The 14,949-nt window shown below is 36.9% G+C and overlaps 1 long non-coding RNA gene across 1 annotated transcript; it reads left to right on the forward strand.

Annotated features, from left to right (window-relative positions):
* Positions 1-1,684: 1,684 nt before the first annotated feature.
* Positions 1,685-9,207, forward strand: LOC136856101 (uncharacterized). The gene is made up of 3 exons (XR_010858235.1): positions 1,685-1,768; positions 3,605-3,849; positions 5,440-9,207. It is a non-coding gene; the product is annotated as an uncharacterized lncRNA (long non-coding RNA).
* Positions 9,208-14,949: the final 5,742 nt, after the last annotated feature.

A 14,949-nucleotide genomic window follows, 5' to 3' on the forward strand; every position in this document is an offset into this window, starting at 1 on the left:
TCCGCAATGCGTCACCAGGCTCCGAGGCACTCGAGGTTTGAAGTGATTCTTCGATGAGTCTCGAGGCTCCAGACTCCAAGAAACACAGCTTGCAGAGGGAAGCAACTAGACTGCTTCTAGTATGCCCTGTCCCTTAATGGAGATTTTACCTGTGGAAAATCTTTGTTATGCGGACAAATGGTCGGATTTCTAGATTATCTAGAAACACGGCTTGCAGAGGGAAGCAGCTAGACTGCTTCTAGTATGCCCTGTCCCTTAATGGAGATTTTACCTGTGGAAAATCTTTGTTTTTGTTTTCTAGGGTATCTAGAAAATGGTCTGCTTCTAGTATTTCTTAAGATTTTATCTAGAAAACTTTGTTTGACAAATGGGAAGATTATCTAGAAACACGGCTCGCAGAAGGAAGCACCTAGACCGCTTCTAGTATTCTATGCCCCTTAACATCAGAACCCAATTTTAGCTCCTCCGTTCTATTAATATTCTTAGACGCTTGATTGCAGATGTTCCTCCGAGATAATTATTGATCCAAAGCGATCATTCTGACGTCTCCGTCGATTGCTATGAAAGCAAAGCTTCTGCAAGCAATCACAGAGCAATTGAACGAGATCCAAACCAACCGAGTTCAAATGTATGGCGTCCCTATATAAAGTAGCCCTCTGTTACCTAATCTGGCCGGACCCTTTGCTCTGAACAATTCGTGAAAGTCAACTTGTTCAGTTTGGGATGAAATTATAATATAAGATCTCGGTAAGATGGATCCCAGGACATTCTAAATTCTTTGCAGTTATTCTGAACAACTGACGCGTCAACGTTACACTCTAAATCACTACCTCTGAAGAATAGAATAGAATATAAAATTCAGGCCAATAAAAGCTAGAATAGAATATAAAATACTACTCACATTCTTTAAAGCACTAAAATATGATGAACCAACATATCTGAGAAACTGCTCAAGCTTCCTTGGACCCGAAATAAATGTTGTAATCAGACATGCAAGTGAAGCACATAGGCTATTTGAACCTAAAAGAAATTGTAAGTCAGGCGAGAGAGAGAGCATTTGTACACTGCGTACAACAAAATACCTCATGAAGTACAGATCATACAATCAGAATGTAAATTTAAAAAGGAACTAAAGATTCTCCTATTCTGCAGGAGTTACGATACTGACGAGAAAACACTGAGAGACAATTACAAAATATAAGAAGCGCCTTGTTTTGAAAACGTACAAGGGCCTGCCAGAGAGGGAATTATCCCTGTGGAGGGCTGGACATAAAATCAAACAAAGTGAAACAAAGTGAAGCGGCGTATATCAATTTTTTAAAAGCTTAAAAGCAAAGCATCAGCTGCTTTCAGTGTGAATATCAAAATTCTCAGAAAATTGCTGTTACAGTGCCAAATGTCTAATTAATTTTGTATAAAAACATACATAATATTTATTCGTATACCATTAATTTATCTGTAATGCGTGAATCATATCATATTCCCCAAAAAACAGTAATTACAGTCGAGATTTTGGTGTCATGACTGAAGAGAACGGACCATCCAGCCATTACGGTACGTTGGACGTATGAGGAATTTCTAGGATTCTGATTGGTCAGCCACGACGAACCCATTTCCTATTGGCTGACTGAAGCCACCTCGCTGACCAATGGCGAGTTACGAAAAATGTAAACAAACATCAGCTGACAGTCTCGGACGGTAAGACACCAAGGATAGACGTCATTGTGTTATTTGACAGCTTCTTTCTGTTAAGAAAACCACATGACGAGTATTTATATGTGTTTTTGTTAATGTTTGTAGTTTAGAATATGAGTTTTTGCTCGATTTATGGAAAGACATTTTGTCGTTCTTTTGTTATTTGCAAGAATAGAAGGGAATCTTTCCACAAATGACCGTAGTTTGATGGTTTAAGTTGATACGACGATGCCTTAATTCATAGCTACATACATAAACCACATACTTTTCTAACTAGTAATGTGTATGTCTTTTGCATTTCTAATTATTACCGCTCAGCAACATACTCGTTTTTGTGTCCCCATATTCAGAAAACCACGAGATATGCAGTTAGGAAGGTATGGGATGGCTGATTTAACGTACAGTTCCTACTTTGGCTAGTTCCTGTATATCTACAGCAACTAACACCTAAAAATTTATTACGCAAGAAACTGTAGCAAGCGCAGTTACAGTGAGCCATCCTAACTTAACTTAATCTGAGGGGGTCTGCCCCACCAGCCAGGTCAGGGCACATCGCCCTGAGTTAGGTTAGGTAGGTAAGATCTGGTTAGGTCAGGACCTGGCATTATAGGAAAGGTTTTGTCTATTTATGTAGCCTATGAGGAACCTGTCCCGTTCGACGACTGGTGGGAGTCAGGCTTAGCAACTAGAGTAAAGTTTTACCTTTTAATCTAACACAGGGTAGGGTACTTGGAAATGGGGCATCCCCATACTGCACCGAGCAGAAACCTTACCTTGAGATTGGCAGACACAGCTAAAAGGCACATGTTCCTCTTGTGGCATTGAAAATCCTGGTAAATGGTTCCTTCAATCATAGTTTTTAATTTTTTTAGTGGAGGAGAGTCATGTTTCAGCAGGAGGGATGACCTTTTTCCAGATATGTTTAACAAACTGTTTTCTGTAATATAAAATATATAATTAAAATCTCCAGTAACACATCTTATTCACAAAGCAGCCATTTTTAAATTGAATACTGTCATAAAAACTGAATCCTCCAGCAAACATAATAAATATATAGTCTACTCTTGAAATCTTGAATTTATATGCATAGTAGTAATTAAAAGCCTGAGAAAAGACTTCATGTATAATTAACTCATTTCATCCAGTGGCTAGACTAGCAGAAAATGGGTGAACAGATTAGCAGTTTAAAGGAATACAAATCTGCAGTTCTCATTGGCCGACATGTCCAAGCACTTAAGACAGGCTGAAAGAAAATTACCATTCACAAAAGGTTCAAAAGGTGAAAAATATGGAAAAATTCCCAATGGAAAATGAACTAATCACGCAATTAAAGAAAGATGATAATGAAATTCAAGGCATAAAGATCATAAGAAATGAGACAAGAACAAGGTTTTGTGGATGTGTCTGTAGATTGTTACCATGAATTTAGGTTATCATGAAGTCATGAGCTGGTTTTAGATATGGTAATATGTTTTTCAGTTATTGATGATATAAATGAATTTTATGTCTCTCATTTATGTAATATAACCTCTGGAAATTTAGCAGTACGTTGGTCTCATCAGAAGGTTATGCAGTATACAGTGAATGCCTTTTGTAGACACCTGGTATTTGTCTAATTACTTTCCTCTAGACACAGTAGACTGGGAATCCTTTAGTAATTTAATTCATGTAAAATGACTATGCCAAATTAAAGTAGTGATATCATATGATGTCACTACAAAACAATGGTTTGTATAATACTTTGTATTTTTCACATTTCCACATATATGTTTGTTGACATTTACTGAACTACCAGTCTTAAAATCTTAATTACGATTTCTGCCTTACTGTACATTTTATGTAAATTGTACATGAAACTTGGAAAAGTCATGAAATGTTGGGGTTAAAAATTAATTAAACATTCTTACAGGCACCATTACAACAAAGTACATTCAGCTGTGCACCATTATTGCAAGTTTTGTGGCAAGTGGTACAAGTGGAAAGGGGAGTTGAGGATGCAGTCAGTTCAATCACAAAGAAGACAAAGAACAGTTTTAGTGTTCCATTTGTTCTCACAACGTTGCCAATCACAGAAGTTGCAATGCCACATGACCACAAGACACAATGCTCTGAAGGAAGTTACATTCACATTACGAGTGCAAGAGGAATTACCTGGTTAGTAGAGAAGTACGGTAGTTACAAGTCTCAGACATCAGTTACTTGGAGTTTTTTCAGTTGTATTTTCAAAATGGACTCTAATTTATAATTTATTGTTTTTTCCTTTTAGTTGTAAACAATTCAACCCATCCTTGAGTGAGTACAATTTTATACTTGTATAGAAAAGCATTGTTGTTTTTATTCATCTTGATTGATTTATTTATTAAATATTATGATACCAGAGCAATGAAGTTCATCATGGCTGGAAAACTTTATTTGCTAAAAAATTAAAATTTTTTAAATCTCACCATTCTGCCAGGAATTATGAATATTTCTCCAGCTTTCTTATCCCTTGCAGTCTTCCCTGGACTGTCTCTTTCAATAGCAGACTAACAGTGTTTTACAAAATGATGTTAGAGTTTTTGTAAGGGTCTCTGGTAGTAGCAGAGTATTTAGAGTCAAGAATGAAAGAATTCCTAATCCCTCCTGAAACTAGCTGCCTCTGTTTTTGGATGCATAAATCAAGGTAGGGTTGCCACTTCTCTGATCTTCAGTTCATTTGTGGAGATGATGTCACGTTGCATTTTCCAGAACTGAGAAACTCTGCATTAATCTGCAAGGACATAACAAGGCTTTCATCATCCTAGCTCTCCTCAGGCTTGATTTTACAAGCTCTTTCTGTTTTTACTCTCTCTCTCTGCTGAAGACACCAGGTCTGACTTAAAGTCTCACTGGTTTCCTTCTGAAAGTATGCAGATTTTGAATTTACATGAGGACCTCAAGATAGCTGCAACACAGTGTTTGGATTTTAAGATCATCTCAAACACTCTCCGCATAATGGAACCATTGCTTGCTTGCTTTGAGCAGCTTCTTCAAGTTGGGGAACCTTTTCCACAACCTCTTTTGACTCCAGTGGCTCTAGAAGTTTGCAGTCTCTTCAACCAGAACTCCTTTGAGGATTAAGAACCAATCAAACTTTTTTAGGAAATACTTACCTCAAGCAACGAGGAGACTTCTTGGCTTTGTTGTCATTTGATGCAAGTCAGACCTTCTGAAACCTGGGTTAGTCAATAAACGTTTATCACCTGTTCCTTTCCTTAAATCACTATAAAATTCAGGGAATTTTTCTAGTTTGAGTAGTGCAGGTCACACTGGAAGGAAGATTTCACTTCCCATGCTGCTTAAAATCTCTAGGTCCTGGACTTGATTTCAGGTCAGAACCTGAAGCATAAGACCACTTTTTCTTATCCTCAAGAACTTTTTTTCTGTAGCAGCTGGGTAAGACTACACAAAGAAGGATTCACTCAAGTGAATGAGAACAAGGGAAATTTTAGCTGGATGCACCAGCCTACCTGAGCCACGTAATCTTTTTTTTTTTTATTCAACAAGTGAATTGGGTCTGGCATTAGCAAGCAATGCATGAATAAGATATCTTCATGTAATGGGTGTTTGGTGAAAAAATAAAACATATATTTGATGTAATTATCCTTACTTCAGGTAAAAGCAGATGACTAGTCTTGGAAATTTCAAGTAAATCTTTTAAACTTCTCGAGAATCCTCAATATCTTCACGCTTAATGATTTACGCTCTAATAATATATTTTTTCAGCAGGATAAATGTTATAACCTACAAAGGAGTGCAGGTTCTTTTACCACGTAGTGGATATGAAGCCCAGGGCACACTTCTGCCTTCGTCTGTACACCTTTCAGCATCTCACTCTTCTAGTCACTCTACCTAACAAGCCATGAGTCTGCAGGACACTTTTCGGATTCAATCAGCCATTGTTAAGTGGACCCATACACCAGCATCATCACATCCAGCTATTTCTCCAGCGTCACGAATCAGTCATTGTCACAACTCATCCTGATCAGAGGTAGCAACAGAAACATGTGAATAATCTCCCACTCCAAGCTCATCTCCAGTTGATCTCTCAGGGTCATCCAAAATACATATCCCCAAGTTCAAACTTGTATATAGTGCTAGATTTCATTCCATTACATAAAGAGCGAGGAACTGTTCAGGTGAAAAGTTTTTAATTTTTAATGGTTTAGTGATTTTTATACTTCTGCATTAAATGCATGTGTACCTGTAATGTAAATCTCTTATTTTACTGATACTGTATTGCTTGGAACCATCCCTATTTTAGCTGAAAATAGTATTCAGCTGAGGAATGAAGTCTCATTGGTGATTTTCCCTCACTAGGGGTTGCCCCATATTCCAAGTTACCATAGTTGCCATAAGCTTCCTTTGCTGCTTGAAATGCAGACCTAGAGATGTAAGCTCTGATGGGAAGTACCTATAATCTCTTCATTTACTTCTTCATTGTACTATGACCCCAGAAAAATCAAATATCCTCATATGACAGGAATCTCTGAGAAAGCTAAAGCTAACTAGGTTTCTGTTGTGACCTTTTGGCTGCCAGCTTTGCTGTGGGGTGGGGCATTTAGCTGAAGGTAATCATCGGTCTCTGGTTTTGTGAAATTTCCTCCCAAATTATGCTGGTGACCAGCACTCAAATTGAGGTATGTTGGATCTTAGATGGCAAGAAAGTTACTACCACATTGCTCTCTCACTCTCTCTGTTTATTTTGGGATCAGAGTGATGACAAGAAATGATTCTCTGTATTGCTGAGTGTTTCTAATTCATAAGTCTCCTTATATTTGTAATTTTTGCACTAATGCATTTTCCTTAACAATCAGAAAACGACCATGTCTGGCATCAGCAGTAATTATGCCCAGAAAGAGTGAATGAGCTGAATGAGACAAACTAAAATTCTACCCCTTCCTGGATATCTGAAACAAAAATGGCAAAATTTCAAGATTATTTGCCATTGCAGGGGAGCATTCAGATTATGGGTTTTGATTTTCCAGTTGCAATTCTTTCTTTAACTCACCTGACCCTTGGCCAAAACAGAAATACTGTATTACATTAATCTAAAACCATATGCATTAACAAAGGTCCACCTGAAAAGAAATACGGAAGCAGTCAAGTTAATCATGAATCCTAATAGGCCTGGATTTAGGACCAGGAGGTGGGTTAGAATTAGTTTTATGAGTGGTCAGTCTACTTTATACATTTAATGTACTGTATTAAATGTGAACAGGCATCGTTTTACTTAGATGTGTTGCTTGTCTGATACTATATCTTCTAGCTCATGTCTTTTTTTAGCCATCTTTCTAGTTTTTCCTAGCAAACATATTATTTTGTGAGTCTTTTTATTGGTTGCTTGAGGATGTTGCTGCATTATTCATGAATAATTCCATTCAACTCAAGATATCTCATACAGTATAGGATACAAACCAATTTTTTTATTGCCACTTGATTAATGATTATCCAGTGTTGTCTACATTCCAGTGACATTAGCTTATGCAGTGGTTGTAATTTTTTTAATTAATTTTTCCTAGATATCTCTAAGGTTACTTAAGTTATGGTGTAATAGTGAACCACTGTTTGAGTAAGCCTCAGTCTTAAGACTGGCAGAGAGCAAGAATATAATGATATCGCATTTATTAAGTTAAACAATAAGCAGCATTTATGCAATTATATAATAAGAAGCAAATTGTTCGAACACATGTATGCATGCAGACCTGGACTTAGAAGAGCAGAGTTGCAGGTTTTAAAGTCATTTGTTTTCAGCGAATATAGAAATTACTTAAATTTGTCAATTGTTATGGAGCTTTTTGTTTTGTTTTCTAGGTTAATTAGAAAACTTTAGAGAGCTACTGATTGTATTCATGGTGTTATGGACCCTTTTTACTCTATTATTTTCCAGTTTAACCAGAAACTGAATGATTTTTTGCGATAATACTCTTTATATTGATTTTACAATATAATAATCTTTTCTGTCGTCAACTATAGAATAAACTGAGGAGAATTTTCTACAAAACCAGTTCATGACAGACCATGACAGACCCTTCAGGCCAGGTCTATGAGAATCGAAATATTTTAACTCTGTGGGCTGGTTAGACTACTTAACAGTATTGATAATAATTATATTTGTGACATTGTGAATGAGGAGTCTTCTAGTGAGGGCTGTTATCAAGAGGGCAAGGTTAACAAGCTTCATTCTTCAGCTGATGACTGGCTTCCCTTAATACACAACTACGATCTGTAGGTCATATGTAAAATAACAGGTTGGTTGTACTTAGTGAACAAGAAAATTATTTTTAAAATTTTGGAATACTGAACTGTGTTATGAAACTCACTATTTTCCAGTGTAACTGTCATATATGAACTGTTTTGTTTACTCTTTTTTGAGTAACTAAAAAATGGCAGTGAATTTTAGACATATCAGTGTTTGTGTTCATTTTCAGATACAAAACTTTACGTTGTTATTGAGGAACTAGTTACTCCTTTATGGTGTAAGTAGAGACTTTTATAGCTAGTCACTGTTCATATAAATTGTAAATTTAATTAGTATTATGTTAACAACAACACAGAGTTTGAAGTCACAGAAAATTTTGTGAATGGTTTGTTGATGATCATTTTTATCAAGTCTATGCAAAGTACTGTTATCATTATTTTTACAAATGAGAAAAAGCCTGTAAGGCCATTAATTTGCAAAACCATCACAAATCAGACATCTGATACGTGAAAAAATGGAGAGAATATACCGAGCTATTGCATATTTAAATTTACAACATAGGTGTGGAACATACTTAAGTAAGAAGTTTGGTTTTATTATAAAGTCTTACAGAGTGATCCTGCTGTAAGTTAATATAATGAGTGCCAAGGAGAACTGGAGTTTGGGTTTTGATATGTGGTTTTAAGATATTCTTTGACAATGAGGAAGAAGTATAGGTACAGCATAGAGCTTTGAAATTACAGTACTGTAACACTTGCAGTTTTGAATTCTGTATGTTAGTAGCAGTTAGTTTTAAGAAAAGGCTTCTTCTGTAGTGTCTTGATACATACAGTGTATCGTTAGAAAGCCATAATGTATCTCAGGACAAAAATACGTTAGTATCTCCTGAAACAGGTTCCAGTTATGTCTGTATGTATGCAGTTTCCAAATGAGCATCTAAAGTAACTAATGTGATTGTCACCTATGCTTAAACATTTGTGTCCTATACAGAATTCATAGAACATTTTGTTATTGTAATAAGCAGAATATATAGTACAGAATTTTGTTCTAAAACTACTCATCATTTTCTGTTTCCCATAAAATGTGAAACTTTAAGATGTGCTTTCTGCGATGGTACTTGTAATTGAAATATTTTCTTTTATACGGGTTAGTCAAAATCTGCATCACAAAATATCACGAAAATTATATACATTACATCTCTATAGTCCTTGGTGTACAAGACAATTTAAGGAAGGTGGCTACAAAGTGTACAGAATGTGATTTATATTTGGGAAATATATTCTTATTTTTTCTAAGTTTGTTTTGTCTTCGTTTTGATCAGTCATTCTGGAGCGATAATGTAATTCCAATACATGTACAGTATGCAAATATCTTGGAAAGGAGGTCCCATTCAGGCAGTAAACAAAATGAACGGTTTGTTGAAACCATCATCAGAAATTGATCTGGAGCCTACATGATCATTAAAAACATGGGTAACATTAGGAAACAGAATACTAGTATTTTGCATGATACATTAGCATTACCTCTCAAGGAAGGTAACAGATAAAAAACAGCACTACGCTCTCTTTAAAGAAGGTATGAATGCAAGATTGTGAAATATACGACAGCCCCAGCAAGATGAATAAGAAAGTGTTATTAAACATGGCAAGAATTATGTTCAGCTCATCAAGTTTTCAGCTTGAAAATCAAATTCTAGGCCAAAACCCATCTAGTTTAAAATGCAATTACTGTACTATATGGATTCATGTTACAGTACATCACACCAAAATACAGCACAACTATTGTCAAAACTATCAATCGCAATCTAAGTTAGGACTGCATGTTCAGTACAGAATCACAAATACGTACTGTACTACAAGACAGGGCAGGAATGAATATCACAGAAGCCAAACTACAGACCCAGAATAAATAACAAGACAGCAAGTACGCAATGTATCACAAGATGACAAATGATTCAGGACCCTAGGGAAGAAGTCTAATGTATATGCAAAGTATGCATGAGCCTCACTGATTCCTTACAACCTAAGGGGCATGTCAATCCTGGGCATATTGGATAAGGGTAACTGATACTGACAGACCAAATGCATCTGTGAAACCAGAAGTTTATACTGAAATAAGAACATGATACTACACACTCCATTGACAGAAGAACATCTACAAGATTTATTCTAAATGGAAGGAGACTAAAGATATTAAGAAAATTACGAAACCAAACTCAAAAAAGTATTAACAGTTTAAAGCAAAAACCAAAAATTGGAGAGCAAACTCGGTGGTCCTGGTATAATGCTGTATGAGCCGCGACCCATGACACTTTAACCACGGCCTGGTGGTGGCATATCCTATATCGTTGCCAGAAGCATGATTGTGTCTAACTTTAACCTTATATAAAATAAAAACTACTGAGGCTAGAGGGCTGCAATTTGGTATATCTGATGATAGGAGGGTGGATGATCAACATACCAATTTGCAGCCCTCTAGCCTAATCAGTAGTTTTTAAGATTGAGGGTGGACAGAAAAAGTGTGGACGGACAGACAAAGCCGGCACAATAGTTTTCTTTTACAGAAAACTTAAAAGCAGATGAAAAGAGAGAGAGGTGAGTAATAGGCAGGTAGAAAAAGTGTAGCGGTGTCAATTCAGTTTGACTGTTCTAGGAAGACGACGGTTCCTTGATGTCAGTAGGTTCTAAAAGAAGTGAAAGGAAATCGTTGGTTTGAGGGAGCATTAGGAAATTATTACGGTGAGTCTGAATATTTTTTATGACTTGCAACTCTGTGGGAATCGATACGTCATTTCAGCAGACACTGCACAGATCTGACAGTAACTCTATAATTACACTCTGGACACAACAACTACTGAGGCTAGAGGGCTGCAAATTGGTATGTTGATCATCCACCCTCCAATCATCAAACATACCAAATTGCAGCCCTCTAGACTGAATAGTTTTTATTTTATTGAAGGTTAAAATTAGCCACGATCGTGCTTCTGGGATATGGGATAGGCCACCACCGGGACGTGGTTAAAGTTAAATGGGTCTCTGAAGAGTTACTCAAAAGAAAGAATTAAGACCTAAACCAGTTGTACGTATTTTTCATCAAAATACCTAATAAGGAAATACCATTATAACATGCAATATTTTATGGAAGGAAAGGTAATTACTAATTACCTAACACTTCTTCCATAGCAAACGTGATAGTACTTTGATGAAATATATTAGTACTTTCTTTGATGAAATATATTGATATATATATATATATATATATATATATATATATATATATACATATATATATATATATATATATATATATATATATATATATATATATATATATACATAAACTGTAGACTTTTTATTCAACAAAAGTAGTCTTGTGTCTCTTCATTTGAATGCAGTTAAGAATGTGTATGCATACATAAATTCATACATAGTATCAGCATTTAAATACGTACTCTAGCGCATGCGCACACATACACAAATATAACTGCCTCCCTGCTCTAGGTAAATAGCCCGGGAGGGGGAGGGGGAGCCCGTGAGAGAGAGAGAGAGAGAGAGAGAGAGAGAGAGAGAGAGAGAGAGAGAGAGAGAGAGAGAGAGAGAGAGAGAGAGAGAGAGAGAGAGAGAGAGAGAGAGACTCTAGAAAACAGGAGACAGAAGCTGACGGTGGAGAGAAAGTGGATACAATGAGGAAGTAGATTAGAATCGTTTATATGACGGATGGGCTCCTTTGATCCGAGTCTCTCAAGCAGAACGGGCGGGTGGGGAGGGGGCGGGGGAAAGGGAGGGGTTGTTGCATAGACTACTAGTACTACACCCCATTACTACTACCACTACTATTATACTACTTTGTTCGTTAGGTGGTATATGACACAAACAAACAAATACACAAAGGGTTTAATATAATAGTTAAATGTTCTCCTAACCTGTAGGATCTAAAATTATGAAACTGAAGACTATAAAGCGGCCTGGTTCCCGCCATTAGGCGACGGGAACATTTACCGCCTTTTACTTATGTTTTTGCTTATGTTTATGCCTTTTTATTTGTGTTTTTTTTATTGGCCGTCTTTTTTTTTTTTTTTGGTACTTAACACGGAGCCCATCTTCCACGTAACCTGATAGTTACCGAACCAGCAGGCGCTGTCGTAGCAGTCTTCAATTTAACCGTTAGAATTAACATTGATTGATTGATTTATGGTTACTAAAACTGGCGTGACAACATCTAGGTTAAAATTAGCAAAACATCTTGCTAATCCACATCAATATTTATGGATGGGGTTGATGCTAGAAACACCACACTAGGCCTAGACAGCTTCCGGAGTTATGAACTGAATATGGGACTTATATCGACTCTGTTTAAGCCCCTGTGTCTTCTCCGGTTCGAAACTAAGTGGGGAAAGTAAGTTTTCATTATATTCTAATCATTATCATTCTAGATTCTAGGGATTTGGTGCGTAAATGGGTTACAATGGAGTCCGAGAGGTACCGGACTGTACCATGAACTAGTCCTATGCACCTGAAAAGATTAATAACATTCATTACACTTTCAGCTCACACTCGTACTATTTTTCTACATTCAGGCTGTGTATAGACTTTAACTGTAAGCGATTAAATTAAAATAAAATTAATTCGGTTGTTAGCGAGAGGTCCTTACGGAAATAAATTATTGAATAACTGCAAAAAGTATTTATTTAATTTTTTTCAGGCCCATTTACAGCTCACTGTTTGCCCGTAATTCGATTTCCATTCATTTGTCAGAGAATAATCTCTTGATTAATTTGTTCTTTCGTGTCATGAACATGACTTTGATTTCTTACTTTTATATCTCAAAGTTATCACATTCCAGTTATTTCTCAAATCGATTCATTGACAGATCTATGAAAGGTTATGATAAACGAGTAAAAAATGCGCCGAAGTGTCTTCGTCGCAATCGAGTTTTCTGTACATCGTATAATCAAGGCCACCGAAAATAGATCTACCTTTCGGTGGTCTCGGTATAATGCTGGATGAGCCAAGGCCCATGAAACTTTAACAACGGCCTGGTGGTGGCCTGGCTTATATCGTTGCCATAGGGATGATTATGGCTAACTTTAACCTTAAATAGAATAAAAACTACAAAGTCTAGAGGGCTGCAATTTGGTATGTTTGATGATTGGAAGGTGGATGATCAACATACCAATTTGCAGCCCTCTAGCCTCAGTAGTGTTTAAGATCTGAGGGCGGACAGAAAAAGTGCGGACGGACAGACAAAACCAACACAATAGTTTCCTTTTACAGAAAACGAACAAAAATGTGGCACATAACAGGGACGCCACATTCGGTATTCAACCAAGCAACCGAAGCGGTTAACTGGACTCGGTCGAAAGTGAAAGGCTAAGAACGCTAATGATAGCGTTGACTTCCAAACATAAATATTGAAGAGTTGCAGGAACTCTTAAGAGTTTCTTGGTGACGTTTGGATGTTTTTGACTTTTGCTTGGCGCCTGATGTTCGTCGAGATGTGTTCGTGGTACTTTTATGTACTTTTGGTTTCTATGAGTCATTCTATATCTGTACATTATTGCTTTCTTAATGTTTGAGAAGATTAATCATATTGGAGTCTTACGGCGTCAAGTAATGTCATATACTTGCTCTACGGAAGCCATAAATTTATGTACTGCTTAGTTTCGTGATTCATGAGTCTATGTACTGGTTAGTTTGGTGACCCATGAATCTATGCACTGCTCAGTTTGGTGACTCATAAATCTATGCACTGCTCAGTTTAGTGACTCATAAATCCACGTACTTCTTAGTTTGGTGACTTTTTCCTTCCGAGAACTAGTGATGACACAATGCCAGCCAAATCTAGCAATATAAGCCATGCTTTCTGTCGCAGTCATTCATTTATATTCAGAATGCACAAAGACTGATTTGGAGCAAACCTACAAATGGGTTAATGACTTGCAAAGCAAGCCTGCACTGAACAGAATGCCAATATGATACGAAGAGAGGAATTACAGATATCTGAATGTCAGGTGACGCATACTTAATTACAAGGGAACCAATAAAATATACAATACGCGTGCTAAATCTACTAGTTGCTTTTTACCAAATACTTATGTAATTGTTAAAAATACAGTGCCCTCTTAAATTCTCGAATTCTTTACGCTTTTTGGATATGCTTGTCACTGCAATGCCTGAGAATTTCTTCAGATTCTTGTCTTTTAGACCCCAGGTTTTGTAGTGGCATTAAGAAGGCATTGTGGTTATAAGAATTACATAGAGAATACGTATATAATATGTTGGTGTGTGTGTGTGTAGTACTACAAAGACTATTTCTCAGTTTAACAGAAAATAAAAAAAATTGGTACTACCAAGCGTGACAACTTGGCACCTTGACAAAAAACCAATATGTCCTTATAAGCAGTGACCTACCATTCAATAATTCTGGGTGGGGGCCAACTCTATCCATCCTCGTCCCTTCTTCCGTGTTCCCAATCATGGCTCCTTCAGAATTACGACAAAAACCAAGTCAAGGCGTTGCCTGCGATTCATCCATCACACCAACAACGGAGAACTCAGCTAGGAGAAAGCACAACGGGGCAACTTTGCAAGAGATTATATCACCGGGGTGCATTGCGGTCCTGACTTCCCAAACCAGTTTGAACCGGACTGCTTCTTTGCCCAATTAAATACTGCTTGTTTAGTGCTTTCTTTAGTTTGCCCATTTAAATACTGCTTGTGTAGTGCTTTCTCTAGGTTGTTACAGAGACAAGGGGTAATGTGGGTTGGTCGAAATTTTGTGGTTTATTAAATTCACATTTCTTAGCTTTTATTTGGATTTTTAATGCACACGATATACGCAAGCCACACACACACATATACGTGTGTGTGTGTGTGTGTGTGTGTGTGTACAACTGTATATCCCATTTAGCTATAAATGGGAACACAAGTCTTCTAGGATTTAGAAAAAATAAATAAAAGGAAAAGCAGTGGGTCTAGCAACCTTATATATATATACTGCATATACCATTCCGAGCCTCCCGCCAGCGCCCCCCC

Source organism: Macrobrachium rosenbergii, chromosome 34 (genome assembly GCF_040412425.1).
Source record: "Macrobrachium rosenbergii isolate ZJJX-2024 chromosome 34, ASM4041242v1, whole genome shotgun sequence".
In the NCBI taxonomy this organism is placed as follows: Eukaryota; Metazoa; Arthropoda; class Malacostraca; order Decapoda; family Palaemonidae; genus Macrobrachium; species Macrobrachium rosenbergii.